Below are 21,132 nucleotides of genomic sequence, written 5' to 3'. Positions count from 1 at the left end.
TATTGAGTATATAAATAAACATAATAATGTCGCATGGAATATAAAATATATGTAGAACTGAAATACATGACAACAATAGCTCAATAAGGTGAAACAGGGTAAATGGAGTTGAATTCTCTAGGATAATGACTAAAACATGGTGAAATAACATATAGCTATAAAGTAATAAAAAAGAACGTGAAATAATGTTTTAAAATTATTCCAAGTGGAGGCAAAAAAATTGGCAAAAGTGAGTTAAGTAGAATGAAATAGAGATGGTACATATAAATAAAAAATGAAATAGTAGTTACTTTAAATGTAAATGGACAAAATATTTCAATTAAAGAAACAAAGATTAGCAGCATAGATTAAAAGTAAACCAACCATATGCTTCTTAAAAGACCATACCTTAAATACTAGAGACAGAAAGTTTGAAAGTAAAAAGCTGGAAAGAAATATACAATGCAAGCATTAATAAGAGAAGTGCAATATATACTAATACCCAATATAGTAATTTTAAAGCAAGAAACATTACTACAGATAAAAAGGCACAGTATGTTGACAATAAAAGGATCAACCTATGAGAAAACATACCAATTCTAAATTTGCATCTACCTGATAACATATAGCTTCAGCGCACATAAAGCAAGTTTTAACAGAACTAAAAGGAGAAATAGACAAATTCACAGTCATGTGGCAGAAATTAATGCGCGTTCTGACGAAATAAGCAGCAAGGAGGCAGGACATTTGAATAACAAGAAAAACAAACATGAAGTACTTGACACATAGAGAGCAATGCATGCAATGACTGCAAAAAAAGAATAATGGACAGAAGGATGGGAAGAATGAATACAGAACAAAGCTTTAGTACTGTTGAAGCTGGATTACCGGAAGTGTTCTAACCTTTTGTCAGAGTAGGCTTCCAACTACGCGTTCCACCAGCACTACCTTCATCAGATGAAACTTTTCCCTCTGTGGAAACTTGACAATGATAGGCCTGCTCCGACGAGGAGACAGAAGAGAAAAGAAAGCTCAGGTTGTTCACACAGTCCTACTCAGGTGCTTCTTCTGAGAGGAGGATGCTCAAAGAGTCAAAAATGTCCCTATTCCAACTCATTTCTATCCCGGGTGTTTCCCCTGGGAAACATGGTAACAGAAAATTGGATTTCCACCTAACAGTATCTCAAGAAGATGTGATTCAGAGAGTGACATCAAAATGTTAGTGACGATCACATTTGTATGGTACTGAAATGTCTACACGCGTATTCCTGACAGCTCATCTCCAGAAACCAGATCTCATGACCATGTGTACCCCCAACCCTTCATTAGTGCTTAGCACATCAGAGATATTCTAAAAGTATGTGTTGGATACATTGAGTCTCTCAAAATGTGGAATAAGGTGAGGAAAGGTACCTGGCTGAGATTAAAACCAATTTCTGAGTAGTAAGCAGTCCTTTCCAGAAACAGCCCTTCCAAAGACATGACATGAAATTATGTTCCTGAGGAAACATGGAAATCACCTAAGTTCAACCAGAGTAACTGCACGTCCTCAGATATCTAATGGGACCCAGGACAGTCAAGGGTTTATCTATTGAATTGAAACTGGACATTCTGAGGGAAGGTATTATTAATATGTTAATAGATCCATGTGGTTTGCATGGAGATAAAAATTTGTCAAGATCAGTAGCATAGTCCAAGGAACAAGAAGAAACCAATCTCATGCTTTTTATGTCCCAGAGATGGGGACTTCCACATTTGGAGTGCCAGGAAATCCCACTTAATCCCCACAATAATCCTTAAAGCAGAAATCATTACTCCCTTTATAATGGAATAAAACACTGAGGTCCAGAGAGAATGAGAAAATTGCTCTAAGTCCTGCTATAACTGAGAATCAAATCCTGATCTTTCTATCCCCCCCAAACCTGGGCTTTTTCTACTTCTCTATACAGGGTCCAAAACAGCATTTAAAGGATATTTTGAGTCTACTGCCTTTGTTCAGTAAATAATGCCGTCAGTAAGATACCCTCTTGACTTTCCTTGGGAGCTTCCCCACAGGGGAAAATAAGACAACAAGAACTTTTTCATTCCCATTATAGTTATATTCTCTGTATTTCATTCAAAAATGGAGGCTGGCCTCGTAATCCGTATCTGACTATATTGATTAGTCATTAGGATTGTACTCCCTTCTTGATGGATGGGAAAGATAAATAAATACCTAAAAGCCCAAAGTTGGCCCATGGTGATCCCATCGGCAGGCAGTTCTGCCACCATGAACAGCGCATGTAGAAGCCCAGGCCAGGAATGCTTGGTACGCATTTATCCGCCATCATTTGTAAAATAATACCATCAAAGCAGCACCGTGACACTGAGAGGTACAGTTCTAGGAGAGTCAACTTTTATTCAATACAAGAAAAAACATTTCCACTTCCTTTGTGATAAAGTGGGTCAGTGAGTCTGGTGCAATGTTGCATTGGAATTCGATGATGGTGGATCATGTTCTAAGCTTAGACGGTGGTGATTGCTTAAGTCCCACAGGCAGGAAAGGCAAATCCAGACCCAAATATTGTGTCTGTTCCTAAGAGAAAAATTCATTGATCCACCCAGAGCGAAAAGAGCCTGAGGTGGTTAGCTTGCAACCAGGTGGCCAACTGGTCTTCACAAGGATTGATACTGTACCTGGTATTCATTGTTCATTTCTTTTTCTTTTCTTTATTTTTATTTTTTATTAAATGTATTGGGGTGACATTGGTTAGTAAAATTATATACGTTTCAAGTGTACATTTCTATAATAAATCATCTTTATATTGCATTGTGTGTTCCCCACCCAAAGTCAGTTCTCTGTCCATCACCATATATGGGTATTTGACCTCATTTTCCCTTTTCTACCACCCACCTACACCTCTCCCCCTCTGATAACCACTAAACTGTTGTCTGTGTCAACGAGTTTTTGTTTCTGTGTCTTATTTGATTGTTGCTTTCAGTTTTACATCCCATGTATGACTGAAATCATATGGTTCTCAACTTTTCCTGTCTGACTTATTTCACTCAGCATGGTAATCTCAAGATCCATCCATGTTGTTGCAAATGGCACTATTTCATCTTTTCTTATGGCTGAGTAGTATTCCATTGTGCATACAGAGGGTGCCAAAAAATATACACACATTTTAAGAAAGGAAAACCTGTATTAAAATTGTAATACTCAATATATACTGATCACAAAAGATGACTACAAGTCATGTGTATCCATTTTGGGGGCACACCCGGCACATACCACATCTTCTTTATCCATTTGTCTATTGAAGGGCACTTTGGTTGGTTCCACGTCTTGGTCACTGTGAATAATGCTGCAGTGAATACAGGGGCATCCATTGCCATGCCTTGTCAGCAGGGAAACAGCCTTGGTCAGTGGAATCCATGCTGCAGGGCACGTATGTCGTCTTCACTTCTGCTGCCTTGACCACATCATTCCTGTGTGTGACTGTCACACGAACCTGATGACAGAGACTGGCTAACATCAACTAGACCAGCTGCTTTGTCTACTTGGCTATTCAGTGCCTTTCCCATGGTAGTCACTCTCAGGTTCACTTATGACACAAAGATACATTGTACCTATTCCCAGGTGTTCATCTATATGCCTCCAATTTAAACTCCTCTCCCTGCTTATCCAATCGTTTCTGCTATGTCACTGACCACACTCCCAGGCCATTTGCCACTGCCCAAGTCTCCATCCATATATAATGCAACCCTGGCCAATTATCTTTTCACACAAAATGGATAACCAGGTGCAATGCCCAACATCTGCCCACTTGGAGTGTTTTTCATGGCGACGATCTTTCGATGCCATTAATACAATGTCAGATCAACAAACCCTCTGTCAACCTGGAGGGGAATTCTGGAGTAGGTATTGACTGCCTGTCAGAGTATCCCACAGGGGCCCAAAATGTCTGTGTCTATATGCCCTGATCTCACTTACACGCAAGATGTAGGCTGCCCAAGAAAGGGTGAGACCTCAAGTGAGACGGCTCTCTGGAGCTGCCATAGACTCTAAAGCTGATGGTTAGAGGCTGTCTGCTGTTCCCAGTCCTTACTGTTGGGTAACAAGTCCTCCACGAATGGGATCTGGACAGTACATTGTATCTACCACATGTCTAATGCAGGACCTAGAGGAAAGTTCATCTCGAATGTGTATATTTATTGCAAGAAACAGAAAACCTGACCACAGCGACTTGTGTTGTGTTTTTATAACAAGACGTCTAGAGCTAATGGGTTACTCATGTTGGTTCAGTAGATCTGTAGTGTCTATAGCTTTTTTGCCATTATCCTCACGGTCACAAGGTGGCAATTATCGTATTCATATTCAAAGCCAGCCAGCATTAGAAAGGACATCACAGTGCGGTTGTCCCTTTTAATCAGAACTGCAAAAGCTCTTCAAGAATTCTGCAGGAAAACGTCCTTTTCATGGGTCTCTTTGGCCAGAAACTAAGGTACACGAGGGCTTCCAGGATGCTTAGAGAGTGAGAATAGGATTATCACGATCACCCTACACCAATAAAGATCTATTGCTTGGGTGTGGTCAATATGCTCCCACTCTAAAATCAACAACAACAAAAAGATGATAATTCTGTTAGGAAAATGGATGCATAGTTGAACATTGGGTAGAAAACTAACAATATCTGCCACAGTAAGCAAATATTTATCAAATGGAGAAAGATTTTTTTTTTTTTTTTTTTTTTTGCTATACAAATAATTCCTGCAATGTGAAGAAGTTTGACGAAATAATGTCTCAGGTCATTTCAACACCAGTCTATGAACTAAACAGAACATTAAAGGCCATCCATAATTAATAAAAATAAATCTTTTAACGATGGCAAACCATCAAGAGAGCCAGCAAAAGAGATGAAAATTCTTCCACATCATGGCCAGACTCCTTTGGTATCCCCAGAGGAATCTTCAGGCAGCCATTGGCTTTCAGAACTGAGCTGTTGAGGTAATAGTAAGCCAAAGAGGAATAATAACTGCTTTGTCTTTATCCTGAATCAGGGAAATAATGATCAGCTGTAGGGTCCGTGAAAAGCCTCACTCTTACCATGTTTAACGACTCGCCCCCACCTTCCTCCCCACCCTCGATGGATTCCCCTGCTCAAAATCTGACGTAAATTGTTTCCTTACCATGGCAAGCTGCCTAAGATTTCTGGGAAGTATGTTTAAACAGGAATCATGCCAGCGCTGGAATCAGCAGTGCTTCTGTGTAGCCTGCAAAGTAAGCTGTAGTTAGGGATATTGAGATCCCTGAAGTTGGAGGCCAAGTAAGTGTGTTGTCTGTGTGCGTGTGTGTGTGTGTGTGTGTGTGTGTGTGTGTGTGGCAAAAGGGGAGGGATGTATGAATACACACACACACACACACACACACACTTTTGTTGGTCTATATGTGTGTGTTTTTCTATTTGCTTCTTAACTTAGAATATGAAAAAGCAAAGACTATATATAATAAGAGACTTTGTTAGTTTGATGGAGTGTGACATCCTTCTCAACTCTGTTTTCTCTTTCCTCTTTGTGCATTCATTCATTCATTCATTCATTTACTCATTCTTTCCATTAAAGAACTATTCTTAGATAGAGAGTCGCTACCAAGATAGATAAGGACTATATCCTCATAGAGTTATGGTGAAAGGCAGACTTTAAACCAGTATTTAAAATTGTTTCTTGATGGCATCTGCCCTTTTACCTCCTTCTGCTTTTCTTATTGTTCCCTGTTTCAGGGTTGAAGTATAACATTGCCTGCTGAGATGGTATAGTTGAAGGAGCATGAGTTATGAAGTAAAAAGACATTGGAATTCCAGCCGAGCCACTTACAAGCTGTTGTACCTTCAGTAATTTACTTAACACACATGAGGTTTTTTTTCCTGCATCTGAGCAGATGGCTAGTGGTCTATTCACACACTGGTACATCTCTTTTTCTTCTTTTTCATTTCCCCACTTACACTCTTTTAAATAAGCTAGCCCAAAATTTGTTGGTAATCTTTGCATGAAGTCATCTCTCTTCTTGGCAGACAGAGATACTCACAGTGTTCTAATGACTCCAGTTCTTTATTCCATGGATTTAGCTAAATTTTATGGAAGAATAACATACATACAGAAAAGTGCACAAATGACAAACATTTATCTTAATGAATTTTCACAAACTGATCAACCTGTGTAACCGGCATCCATATTACAAAGTTGAATATTATCAGCATTCCAGAGTCCCCTGTACACTCTTCTGGTCACTACAACCAACAGGTAACTACGATCCTTATTTATAACACCAATAAGAGTACTGTAGAGATTCTTTTGCTTGGGGTTTCTTTCATTAAACTCCATGTTTGTAATATAAATTAATGTTGTTAACTACAGTTTTACTCTTCATTCCCATTGCTATATAATATCTCATCATGTGAATATACAATTTGTTTATCCATCCCTCTGTGGACAAGTATATAGATTATTCCAGTTTGGGACTACAATAAATAGTGTTGCTGTCAACATTCTTGTACATGATTGTTTTATTGACATACGTACACTTTTCTTTTGGATGCCTAGAACTGGAATTACTGGGTCATAGGGTATGAAAATATCCAACGTTAGTCAATACTGCCAATTTTCCAAAGTGGTTTCAACAGTGTATAGAGTTCTCATTGCTCAAAATGTCCATTAACTATTGCTCCTATTAATTATTATTGTTCCTTTTAGTTAATTCCCACTAACAAATGTTCCCATTGTTCAACATGTTTGGTATGCTCTATCTTTTTCATTTGAACCATTTTAGTAAATATACAGTGATATTATATTGTGATTTTGATTTTAATTTGTGTGATGACTAATAAAGGTGAGTAACCCTTCATACATTTATTGGCAACTTGTATATACTCTTTTTATGAAATACCCATGTATTTGTTGTTGTTGTTTATGATTTGCTATTGAGTTGCCTGTCTTTTACTTGTTGACTTGTAGAAGTTCTTTACGAATTTTGTAGAGGCCCTGGTTATCATGTGTATTGCAGATGTCTCTCACATTGTGGCTTGCCTTTGGTTGGAATCTTATTCAATTTTGAATATGGCTGTGGACACATCTAGAGCTGAATCATCCCCCTGCAACTTCTTATCTTTGAGAATCCAGTTGAGTTAGTTAACCTCTCTGAACCTGTTTCCTGTCTGTAAAATAGGAATAATGACCCCTGCCTAACCTCTATCATACTGTCATTGGAAGGAACAAGAGAGGTACTACACATGCAACAGCTTGAGAAGTCATACAGTATCCAGGTCAAGAATTATAACTATGATTTATGAGGTGTGATTGACAAATACGGCGAATGTTTACATTTAAAAAAAAATTATTACAGTAAAAGACACATTGCCATTAATCCCTTTCAAAATACTCCCTCTTGCTTCAAACACACTTATCCCATCATTCTTGCCACTTTCTGAAGCAGTTCTGGAAGTTCTCTTTCGTGAGTGTCTAATTGCGCTGTCATGGCTGCCTCGATGTGCTGAATCATTTTGACTTTGGGGAAGAGTCAGAAGCATGGTGCCAGATCCAGTGAATAAGGTGTGAGGACACACCATAATATTTTTATTTGACAGAAAGTGATGTACCAAAAGCGATGTGTGACACAGAGCATTGTCATGATGGAGGATGAAGTAAAGACATCCACAAAAGAGGACTTCCAGAACTGCTTCAGAAAGTGGCAAAAATGATGGGATAAGTGTGTTCAAAGTGGGGGGGGGAGTATTTTGAGGGGGATTAATGGCAATGTGTCTTTTATTGTAATAATTTATTTTTGTATTTGCACATTCACCGTATTTTTCGATCACACCTTATATATCTACTAGGGATTATTTATATTACTATTAGTGGCAATTAAGTTGTCACCAGAGAAAGAAATAATCAAATTTTATGTTGGGTAGAAAAATAGGCTAGCTATAAATCACCTATAAGGGTGATATCTTTAGTTCATATCTGTGGGTAAAATACTTTTAGTTACACATCCTACACAGGAAAGGAAACTTGTAAGACTGAAATAATGCTCCCAGGTATGAGCCTCAGCACTAACACAAGTATTTTCAGACCTGACATTCCACATTCCTTATTTCTCATTTCCTCTAAGCTCCCTCCCTTTCCAATGGATACATCCAGTCAGGCAAAATGCTTTCCCCAAAAGGTGGTGCCACTTCTTAGAAATTGGGTCGATCATAGGATGAGTTTTCCATTCATTGTATTTCCTCAAACCAGACTTTTGGTTGAGAACTTAGTGATTTAAAGTCTGTGGGGGAATATAAAAAATGTGGAATAATAGAAGGTCAAATGCTGACCCACTGAGATCATTTCATCCTACCTCCTAACTTTACAGCTGGGGAAACAGAGGTTTAGAGAGATAACGTTACTTACCTAAGGATGTACAGGAAATGAATGAAGGACAAAAACCTAGACTGTCGCTTTTCTGACTATAAGTTCTGGAGGGCAGGGACTATGTCTGTTTTGTTCATTGTCATAGCAAGTACACACCAAGTACAATGCCTTCAAATAGCTGTCCTGCTACTTCTCAGCACACAAAGCTCGTCCCTATCCTCAAAGACAACCAACTGAATAGCAAAGGCTTAGCACTTCAAAAAATTGTAGGATAGCATAAACAAGTGATGGATTGTTTAGGAAGTACACACAGCTGGGAAAACTTGTACAAATGATTAATTGTGGGATACTTCTCATGTTCCTCAGAGAATCCTTCTCAAACCACCCACATCCTAAGAGAGAGTTAATCTGTGTTCTCATAGCAATATGTTCTTAATTCCGTGATAGCAGCATATATTGTATTACCTCATATCACAGATAGCTAGTTATGCATTTAAATCCACTAGACTGTGCCTAGTACAGATCTTGGTACCTACTGGGTGATCCATAAATAGTTGTCACATGAATGACTCAATCAAACAACAGACAGTTAACAAACAGTTGATTTGTATACTACTCTAGCATCTCAGTCTGTATTCCCAACACTGTAATTAAGGATGTTGAGATCCCTGAAATTGTAGGTCAAGTAAGTATGTTGCGTGTGTGTGCATGAGAGTGCAGAGATGGAAGGCATGTACACATACATGTATGTATTTTTTCGATTTCTATGTGTTATTTCTATTATTAATTTAGAATATTAAAAAATAAAGAGACTTTGTTAGTTTGATGAAGTGTAACAACCCTCTCAAGTCTTTTTCCTCTCTGTACATTCATTTATTCATCCATTCATTGATTTACTCATTCTTTCCATTCAAGATCTATTCTTAGGTAAGGAGTGGGTAGCAAGAACAATTTTGTTTCCAGGGGAGATGTACCCATGTCTGGAGACACTTTTAATTTTCACAACCCGGAGAGGAGGTGCTATTGGCATCTACTGGGTAGAGGCCAGGGATGATGGTAAATACCCTACAACGCACAAGACAGGCCCCCATGACAAAGACTTACACAGGCGAAACCGTTAGCAGTGCCAAGTAAAAAAAAAAAAAAAAAAGGCTGCTATATACCTATTGTAACTAAAATGTTGCCCATTGGCCTGTATATCCGGATGACTAATTGATCTAATTAAGACAGAGCATTGGTCTCATCCACGGGAAAGCAGTCTGCAATTACGAAGCTCTCCCTCTGTAAACCTTGCAGTAAATGAACCAATTAGCCTCGTTCATCTGTGGAGAATCACAGTGGCCATTCCAATCTAACTGAGAGGTTATCTTTAAAATTTGAATCATTTAAATCATTCAACAGTTACTTACTGGAGGCCTCACAGTTCCTAGCACTGTGCTATGGTAAAAGAGAAGGTAAAGAGAAATAATTCACACTGAATTACTGCTTTCCATTTTTCAAATCATCTTTACTGTGTGACCTCATAACTTCCCTTTAAGGTAAGGGGGACAATTATTGGCCTGATCTGACAAAGGAAGAATTTACAGTACACAGATACACACAGAGTCTCTATCCCTAAAAAGTAAAGAGATTCCTTCAGTAGTGTAAAAGGGAAGTCATTGCTTGCATAAAACTGACAACAAGAAAAATGAGGAAACCCATTAAATGGCATGGACATCTTTGTAGTTGCCTGTCTGAAATCAAGAAGGAGAAGGAAGAAAGCCTTTAGTCCATCTAGGCTGCTATAACAAAATTCCATGGACTGAGTAGCTTATAAACAACAGAAATGTCTCATAGTTCTATAGGCTGGAAAATCCAAGATCAAGGTGCCGGAAAATTCTGGCAGATATGGTGTTTGGTGGGGCCCCTGCTTCCCGGTTCATAGAAGGCTGTCTGTTCACTGTCCTCACGTGGTAGAAGGGGCAAGTGAACTTTCTGAGGTCCCTTTGATTAGGGCACTAATCCCATTCATTAGGGCTCTACCCTCATGACTTAATCACCTCCCAAAGGTGGCTCCATCCTCATGAGCTAATTGCCATCAAACACCATCACATTGGAGGTTAGGATTTCAGCACATGTATTTGGGGGAGATACAAACATTCAGTCCCTAAACTCCCCCTCAGGCACTTCTTTGGTGAGACCACCCATCACAATCAGGTCCAAGAAAGCTCAGCTACACTGACAGCACTAAAAAGTTCTCCCTACCTGGGCAGACTCAATGGTTCCAATGCAGTTCCAATGGGCAGACTCCAAGGGCACACCTCGGAGTTTCTTAGTGAGTTATCTTGTAAAATGTTGTCATTTAAAATAAATACAAAAGTATCTAAAAATAATAACTCACACTTTAGTGAACCACATTTCTATTGTTCATTCTGAGCCTTTTAAGAGAAAAAACGTCAGATGCTATTTTTCCGAATTTGCTGAAGAAACTAAGGCACACAGAGGTTGGATGGTTGGCCTATAGTTACATAGTGTCATGACTGCACGACTAACTAGGCCTTTTTCCACTGTCACTTGTGTACTAAAACTCTCTCCTCTTTTTAGATCATCTTTACTATTCCTCCACCCTCCACCTTAATTTTCTCAGCAAAAAAAAAAAAAGAAAAAATCTGTTAGGTGGAAGCACAAAACTCAGAAAAGTATGATGCCTCCAGGGCTTTTCATGACTCACTGAAGTAACTGAACTCATCCTTTTGGAAACAGACTCAGAGTAAAGAATGTGGGAAGATTTTCTCCTTCCTTTGAACTGACTGGGTGGGACATACTCTGATTGACATTCTCAGATTCCCATGGGAAGAATAAAGCTCCTTGTCTCTCAAGTATGAAACTCCAAGCGGAGAGACATCTTTATCTTTTCCAAGAAAATAGGATCACTGAGACCAAAAACTGGTCTTTACCAAGAAGCCGAATTGAGCCAACACAATATCCCATAGATTCCAGGTCAAGTGCACCAGGCACGTTGAATTCTGGTCATGGCTAGGGTAGACAGTCCCTGACTTCACTTCAAACCATTTTGACCAGTCTCAATTCTAATGGACATATGGGACAATATAATTTCACAATGGATGTGTGTTTTGTATTGACTCACTCACAATAACATAGACTTCCTAATTGGGGTTTGGGGAGTACAGAACACTAACACGTAGAACCATCCCCACAGGCCCCAGGATCGTCTCTGATACAGGATTCCAATTAAACTCTCAGAGTTTGGAAGACAGTATTTTCTGCGTAATACTGTTACGCTCATGGGGCAAGGTGAATTTATTAATTTATATAATGTCAACAATAATTGAGAGAGTCCTATGGAACTAAAGTAGCACTAGGGAGAGGAGAAGAATCAGACACCATTTCACTCTTGAAGAATAATGCTCTCTTCAATGTGATGAAAGCTATCAATTTAAGTCCATAATCTGTAGAGCATTCAGTGCTAGGTGCAAGAGACATAAAGAAGAATTTGAGAAGCAACTCCTATCCTCAAAGAGAGACAGATAGTTTTACAAATAATTGTATACAATGGTGACAATGCCACAGCGGTTCTCTGCACAATACGCTATGTTCGCATACATGTGGCAAGGACCAGTTCTGTGGGGGGCAAAAATTATGAAAACATATCCAATGAACATTTGAGGCTGTTGAAATGTCTAGTAAAATGCTTTAAGATGGTTTTTTAAAATCCTTTTAAAAACCTTTAAAAGTCCTTTAAGATGGTCTTCCAAACCCCAACTCAAGGACCAGAGGTTGGTTCAGTGACCACACAAACACAGTGAACTACCAGCTTAATCTGGCCCAAGATTGGTGTCATTGGGAAGTTTCCTTTGGGCTGCTTCTTCCATTTCATTGACTGAGGTCAGGAAGCCAGTCCAGAATGTGACTAAATCAACCTTCAAGTCTTACAAAAGTTTCACAGGGAGGAAAGATAATCGCATGGGTGTGCAGGGCCAGATTTCAGAGAGACCACAGTTCCAATAGCAACAATGACCCAAACTGTTGCTTGCCAGACTCTGCTTCTTATAGCACAGCTGAGCAAGAGCTTTCTGACATTTAGTCCTTTAACCCTAGGTGAGCATTATTTCATCTGACCGATCAAGAATCATATAATAGGTCATGGCCTTATATAGTAAACCTTTAGTCTCTGGCCTCTAGGACCAGTCAATTAAGCTTTCCCAATATTCTGTGATTCTTCATCAATAAATAGTATCAAATCTTACATGAGGCACTGAGCAATCAACAATAAATGAGCCATGAGCTCTCTCTTCCAATGTTGTACAGTTCAGAGAAGAGACAGGCCCTTCCATATGCAATTAAAAGTCTGATTCCAGAGCGCCAGTGTGAGCTGAGGGTGACAACTGCAGGTGCTGGAAAGGTGGGAGGTCATGGGAAGACTTCACAGAAGTACCATCCATCTAAGTCCTGAAATAAAATGTGGGGTATATGCAGATGAGGAAGGATGAGGGAAGAGGGTGTCCCAGGCAAGGATGTAGGAAAAACAAATCCTTGTCCTATGGAAGACCAAAAGGTAGGGTATGATCAGGACCTAAAAGAAGAATAGATGGAACATCCCAGGACAGCCAGGAAAGACTGAGAGTTATACAATTCAGGTTACACAAGTTCAGATTTATTTTGAGGGCAGCAAAAACTTGGAAGGTTTTTAATAAGGTAATAAGTGTGTGTGTGAGTGTGTGAGTGTGTGTGTGTGTGTGTGTGTGTGTGTGTGTGTGTAAAGTGTGCCCCAAAAGCTGTTTGGAAGGGGGTTTACAGAGGCGTCAAGAAACCAACGAGAAGGCTGTGTTGGTGGTGCAGAAAAGAAATGATAGTCTAGAATTGTTTTCAATGGCAGTGGATTAGAGAACCATTAGTATATTTAAGGATCTTTAAGAACTGGGAAAACAGACTGAGTAGTTGGCTGAATGTTGGAGCTAAAAGACAGGGAGGAACAAAGGATAATATCTAAGTTTGGAGCATGGAAATTGGGTAGGGGATGGCACTATTTATTAAGAACAATAATACTTTATTTTTAATAGTTTTTGTTTCATATCTTCAGTATCCACATCAAATAAGTGACCATTTGTGTCTTTCTGGAACTAAGTTATCTTGTCACCGACATGAAGTTATCTAATTTAATACTGGCTCCTTAAATGTGTACAGGGGAGGAAGTCAGACAGAAAAGGTCATATATTGTATGATCCCATTTTTATGAAATATGCAGAATAGGTACATCCATAGAAACAAAACGCAGACTGGTGGTTTCTGGGCGTGGGGGAAAGGGAACATGGGGAGTGACTGCTTCATGGCTTTAGAGTTTTATCTTGGAGTGCTGAACATATTTTGTAAGTACATAGAGATGGTAGTTGCACAACAATGTGAATGTTCCAATACCACTGAACTAGTCACGTTAAAATGATTAATTTTATGTGGAATGAATTTTAGCTCAATAAATTTAAAGGTACAGGGAAGAAATAATCACACCCAGGCCAGAGCTCCCACGTCACCTTGGCTTCACGTCTTACTTAGACGAGAGGGAAATTCCATTTCTGATCTCCCTCAACCCTTTCAGGAGCGTCTCACTTCCTTTACACAAACATAACCTTAGGCCTGACAAAATCAATGTGATAATCAGAGAAAGAGTTGAACTTTCAGAGTCAAATAAATAACATGATCCCTTTCAACCTTTCGTCTTCATGCTGTGCGATCTCTTTGACACTTGGTGATTTTGTGGGGGGACGGTCAGCCATGGAGGGTTTGATGCTCCTCTGTCTGGAAGTTTTATCCCCTTTCTCTTATAGTTTTTCCACTGCCTTGCAGGCCATTGAGCCAGAGCTAAGGCGGCTGCTGTGGGGACCACCTTGTGGCCTCCTCTCTCTCAGTAACCTGCCATGGTGACTCTCCAAGGATATGCTGCATTTACAGGGTATCCATTTCAAAGATTGGCTAATTGCCTCACAGGCTGCAAAAGTACACTCTCAAATCATAAAAGGGAAGCACTCTGGCTTTTCCCAGGCCACAAAGCATGACCGAGTTGATTAGGACTCGTAATTCACACTCCTGATACCTGAGCTTGGTCCTGTGAGAAATAGCTACCCTATAAAAGCCAGGACAGAGCACATATATTACCCTGCTCAGGCCTCCGTAGTCACAGCTTGGCGTCCACGATCCATGGCCTCTGCCATGTCTGGGCCAGGGCTGTGCTGGAAATGAAACAGTAAAAGTGGAAAATCGCCTTTATTTATTGAGTTCACCTACCCTTAACATCAAATCAAACCCCAGCCTACACAGCTCACAGAATCTAAAAAGCTGAAAATGAAGAACACCTCAGAGAGCAAAAGATGTTTTTTCCCAGGAGCTAGCACTGGATGTTTCCCCACAGGACACACGTCAGCGTCCAGATCTCTACTGCGTAGAGTGATAAAGCAATCTGTGCTCTCTGGTGACACATCCCATTAGGGCTGACTGGTCCCACCAATGACCATTAGCGTTCTGGGGTCTTGAGAAGAAACGCTTGTAAGTAGAACATAATGGAAAGCAAGCATCGTGATCCAAATTAAACACAGAAACATTTTATGGCCATTCTGGTCAAGATGAGAGACACAGTGTGGAAGACCATTTCATAGCACAGGGAGTCACATTCTGTGCCCACACCAGGTGGGTGAATGCTGTTCTCAGGAAGGTGAAGCCCATATTAGGTTCTATATGTTGTGACAGGTCTTTCTCTTGCTAAAGTGGTGTTACGTATCATAGGGTTATGCACGCAAGCTTTAGGATTGTCCAGAAGTGACTTTGAATCATCACTCCACTATTTCATACATTCCTTCATTCCGTCACCCAATAGGTATTTCTAGGTGGCTATTTTGTGTTTGAGTATCAAACGGTGGACAAGAAAGGGTCTCAAGCCTATCACCTAGAGGTTATTTTGCAAGAAAGCTAGCATCATAATAAAAGTGGGTATATCGATGAAAATGCCTTGGGCTGTAAATAACAGAAAATCAAATTGAGCTTAGCTTACAAGATACAGAACTAGTGCATGAAGCTCATGGGGATAGAACTCCGAAGAGGAGGCAGGTTTCAGAGTTAGTATAATGCAGTGGCTTTGGTTGCAGGTCTCTACGGTTCTCTTGGCTTGCCCGCCCCTGTGTGCTGGCTTCTTCTTCAGGCTAACATCTATTGTGGTTCTAGAGTGGCTACAGATGTTCCAAACTGAGTAGACAAAAATAATACCCACACAACGAGGTATCTCTCCTGGTTCGTTTTTTCCCTCCTCAGAGTATTCTGCACAGTTGAGTATTCAATAAATATCTCTCAGGCAGCAAAGTGATTGGATGAATGTGGGAAACATTTCAATAATAATACATGGCAGACATGATTAAATGAGCATTTTAGACACCATAAATGATAGATCAAAGAAAGAAATTATAAATTTAAAAGCTACTAAACTTCAAAAGCTTCTAAAGACTATCAGGCTTCAAGCAGACAGAGGGGGAACAGAAATAGCATTCCAGCCATACAGTTGGCACTTTGTTTAAAGCGAATGAATTCATAAATGAAAAAAAAAGACACTAGATTTTAGAGGAACTTTCCAGCCATTCCAAGTGGTTGCATATTTTAAGTTGCAACAGTATGAAGTTATTAGGACGCTGGAAATTTCCATGGAACCTTGTATCCTACAGAATCTCAAATTACCTCATAAGATTTAACATGACCACCTAAAGTAGGGGCATTAATATGTCGTGAGATGATGAAGACGTTGAGTCCTGCATTTTTTTTTTTTTTTTTTTTACAAAATGAAAACTCATTATTTTTTTGATTCTCCACTATTTTTACAGCCCATTGAAACATTCATGGGGAACTTTCCATATGTCAAGCCCTGTGCTAGGTACTTTCAAATGACTTTTTTTTTTTTACCTTTCACAATAAGGTTAGTATTATGATAAGTGTCAGAGTTGGGATTATAATATAGATCTGTATAAGTGAATTTTAAGCATTTATGTTCTGTTTAAAAGACCAAACCACTTTTAAATATAATAAAAGTAGCAATTTAAAGAGGAGCAAATGATTAAAATGTGCATCAGGTTAACGATGCATAGATCCACTAGCTCTTCCTAGTATGCTTTCTGTAGTCAGATTGTAGATAATAAACAAATACAAAAAGGAATACAATGACTTTCTTGGGGACTATTGATCCTTTAGATTTTCCCCTCTTAGTTGCAACCCTATGGTACATCAGGAAGCGTCTTCATTATGTGCCAGGAGGAACTCAAGTCCAATCTTGATTTTGAACAAATGACATAATTCATTGGAGCCACAGTTCTCATACCTGTAAAACACAGGTTTGAATTACAACGGTAGAAGGTTGTTGTGAAGATGAGATTAAAGTGTCTTTTATGGAGATGTAGCTACCTAAGAATGATTGCCTCTCCTGCCTTTATTCAGGCAGGCCAAGCTCTCAAATATTCCAAATTATAGAGAAGGCAAAGAATATGAAACAGATAATGAAAGCTGACATTGTGTCAGGTTTATGATTATTATTTCATCTTACTGAATATCCAGGTTAGATATTGCTTCAATGGGGTGTTCTGGAAATGATGGAATTAAGAAAATTGGAGACGTGGTTCATTTTATTATAACACACCAAAACGGAGGTTTGTTTCTTGGCCTGTGTTTCGGGCTTCCAACATTTTAATTGCATTAGGACTCATCCTGTTTCAAATGAGAGAAGACCCAACTCTAACTTAAAAGACACAGGAAATTTCATTTGCTTCACATAATTTAAAGTCCAGATAAAGCAGATTCAGGGTTGGTTTGCTTATGAGATTTAACAGTATCACCAAGGACGTGTGTGTGTGTGTGTGTGTGTGTATGTGTGTGTGTGTGTCCTTTCCTCTCATCTGGGTGGGTTCAGCTTCCTCCAAAGGCAGGTTAACCCCAGGATGAAGTGCCTGGAGAAATTCCAAGGTTCATATTCAAGCACCATACCTTCCAGAAGAAGAAACTTCTCTTCCAGTAGCTGTCTGAGGATAATAAGCAACATTGTTTCCCAGATGCCCTCACAAATCCTGTCCTTCCATTTAATTGTGTTATACTGAGTCATGTCTGCCCACACAGATCCAAATCCTGTGCTGGATAATCCTAAAAGCTGGTTGGCCTTGGTCTGAACTACCTAAAACAGTCACTCTGCAAAGAGGAGGGAATTACTGTGCTTGGCTTAGACCAATGAGAACTTCCTCACGGAGCTCAGGTTGGTTTAACTAACCCATGACAAATGGGCTAATTGAGAGATACACGGATCTGAGTATCACTAAGAAGGCAGAAGAGGAAAATGATTGCTGAACAGACAACAAAAATATGAGATAAATAAAGATACGACAGGGATGTGCATATAAACATGCTCACACATGAAACATTTTATCTAATTACAAAAATGTATACGAGGTTAAGATCGGTAACTACAGAGAAAACATCAATACAGATGACCTAGATTCCTACCATCCAGGCATACCTGCGCTTAATATTTTGATGTATATACGATACAAGTATTTTTCATACACAATCTTAGAATACAAATATAAGCAACTCATTTTTAAATTTCAAAACACCCCATACATTTTGTTACCATCTTGCTTTTTTCACTTATCAACACATCATGAGCATTTTCATAGGCCTGGTATGTAAGTCCTCGGTATATGTTCACATAATTATCGTTACTCTAACACTTAAGGTTCAATTGCTACACAATAGTCCATACTATGGCTATCGCATGATCTGTTTACACATTTCTGTATCATTATACTTTTCCATCACTTCCTAATTTTCTCTCCTTTAAACTGTTCTTCGATGAACATGAAATTCATTAACCGAAGGCTCACCCAGAGTGTGAGATTCGAAAGCCAGACAAGTCGAAGTTAAAATTATGACTTTGCTACTTGCAAGCTGTGTCACCACAGGCAAATTGTTTACCTTCTCTGACCTCCGTTTCCTAGGGAAGGTAACAGTGCTTTCCACATAGATCTGTGGTGGTGATTAAATGAGGTAATGTATGTAACGTGTCTGATACATAAAAGGAACTCAATAGTTTTCACCACCACCACCATCCTTAACAATCACAATAGTGAGTTCGTATGTGACAAAAAAAAAAAAAAAAAAACCCAGAAAGCAAAACAGTGTCTCCTCTATGCCAATCTCATTTTTGGATGATTGACAAAAGAATTGACTTAAGTAGAACTCAGCCACTTCATAGCAGGTATATCTTTTGTTATCTGAGCTGATCTTCATGGTACTAAATAATAGGCAACTTACAAAGTGTTATATTTACAGAGTCAGACTATTAACAATGTCACCCCCTAAAAATTATCTGCCCTGTAAAAGATTACAGCTCCATTTGTAGAAAGATAATGGTGAGATCATTTAAGTTTTAAAGACAGTCAGAGAAGGGGGCATTATTTCTAAACCTAGAAATTCACTGGCTTCAAGAACTAAAAGGGACCTAGAGATTAACTAGTTCTGTGCCCGTATCTTATATAGGGAAACAGTAGAACATATGCCCATGGTGGTAGATACCAACTGAACCTGAGTCCTGAGGATTCTTTCTTAATATTCTCTACCAAGCACAAGAAGATCACATACTGAAAGGATTAAGATCTGAACTAAGTAGAGAGGCATTTGGAATTCTTGCTTGAAGTCATTCTAATTTCCTCAATCCTGTCACTATCGACTTTTGGGGCAGGAATCCATTGTTGTATGGGGCTGTCCAATACATTGTAAAATGTTTATCAACATCCCTGGCTTACATCCCCGCGACACAACCTTTCCTCAGTTGAGACAGTCAGAATTGCTCCAGTCATAGCCATGACCTCTGGAGAATAAAGTCAAGCCTGGCCAGAAACCACTGACCTAGGTTGAAATGAATACACAGTGGTAAGTCTCTTTCTCTTTTCCCCCCCGATATTGGACAATAATACAAAGTAGGGGGCGTGTTACAAGAAATGTTGTGTATTTTTCTCCCCCTGCCTGAAGTAGCATTATAGAAGAGAGCCATGTAAATCAAGACTGAGCAAGGAAGGAGACACGTATATTAAATCATTGGACATTTCCTGATAGGAAGTTAACAAGATGCCCTCTATCCTGGTGCTGGTCCACCTCGAATGACTTAATTCTCTTTATCTCTCCTTTTAGAGGATACATAACCCATTGCCCATCCTAGCGAACCTAAACACAATGAACTAATACTGTAAACCCAAGGCCAGAGATGGGAAGTAAAACCAGGAGAGAGATCAAATGAGTCAAGGGGAGCCCCCAACCAAAAAAATAAAATAAAATTGTATGTTAAAGTCCTAATCCCCAGCACCTCAAAATGGGACTTTATTTGGTAACAGAGTCATTGTAGATGTAATTAGTTAAGATGTGGTCATACTAGGTTAGGGTGGGCCCCTCATTTAATATGACTTGTTCCCTTATAAAAAGGGAACTTTGGACACAGACACACACCTAGGGAGAAGAGCACCACATGAAGACTGGTGCTGTGTTCCCACAAACCAATGAACTACCAGATGCTAGGAGAGAGGCCTTCCCTAGCACCTTCAGAAGTCACCTGGCCCTACCAACACCTGACCAGACTTCTGGCCTCCAGGACTGTGAGGCAATGAAGTTCTGTTGTATAAGCCACTCACTTTGTGGTTATCTGTTATGGCAGCCCTAGAAAACTAATACAGGTGGTTATGACTGGAAGAAAAGTAGTCACGCCAGGCGAGGATTGGGGGTCAGGGGAAGATGAATAGACGAAAGGGGCCAATCCCAGTTCCCTACGAAATGTGACTTAATATGGGTTAAAATATACAACTCAAACCAAGGCGAATACATATTTCTTTTTACCTTCTTCTGGAGTCAGTGTCCAGTGGAGAGTAAAACGTATTTGTTAAGGGACTTTATCACTTCTCTTTTCCACTACTAAGTGTTACTGTTTAGTAATCACTATAACTTTAGGTCTGCATATTCTTCTAAGGCACTGGGTTCTAGCACTCTATGCCTCTTTCTTCAGCGATAAAACAACTCAGGTTTAAGTTTCCAAATTGATCACCTCTAAAAGAGAAGCTAGTCAGGTTTAGGACCATAATCAGCCACGAGTTAGGGAAAGGATATGATTTTCATTGATTTCTTTCCCATTATCACCAATCCCTTCAAAGGTATCCTTACGTCATCACCTACAGACTGCTTTCACACACAGACTCATCTGTCTCTTCCGACAACACTGAGATGTAAAAGGAAGGCTGTCCCATTACACAGATGGGGAAACTGAGGCTCAGGGAGATCATGTGACGATCCAAAGGGCACTGGCACAGTCCATGGAAACAGGTCTAGTTTCCTTCTCACTACTGCTGTTTGACCAGGAGAGAAACAGTCCAGCACACATAAATGAAAGTTTCTTTCTGCCCATTCTAAGAGAATGGCATTTGATTCACACTCATGTGTTCCAAGGACCTCAGCCAGATTTGGGGTTTGGTCCAGATTTAAGATCTTAATTCCCGACATGGCCTTTTGGCTTCTTGACCCTCCTATTAACTTACCAGGCTTGAATCATAATTCTGTATGATCTTGCAGGGGATCTTTGACTCAGGAGAGCCTCATAAAAGCTCTTCTGGGAAATTAGGCACTAATGCCAGAGTTTCACACAATTGAGGTATCTTTCCAGAATCCCAGGTCAATACCACCAGCATGCTACTTCCCCACTGCCCCGCCTGAAGG

This window comes from Rhinolophus sinicus, chromosome 6 (assembly GCF_057876585.1).
Source record: "Rhinolophus sinicus isolate RSI-liver-muscle chromosome 6, RSI-T2T, whole genome shotgun sequence".
Taxonomy (NCBI): domain Eukaryota; kingdom Metazoa; phylum Chordata; class Mammalia; order Chiroptera; family Rhinolophidae; genus Rhinolophus; species Rhinolophus sinicus.
This window is presented reverse-complemented; position numbering follows the sequence as displayed.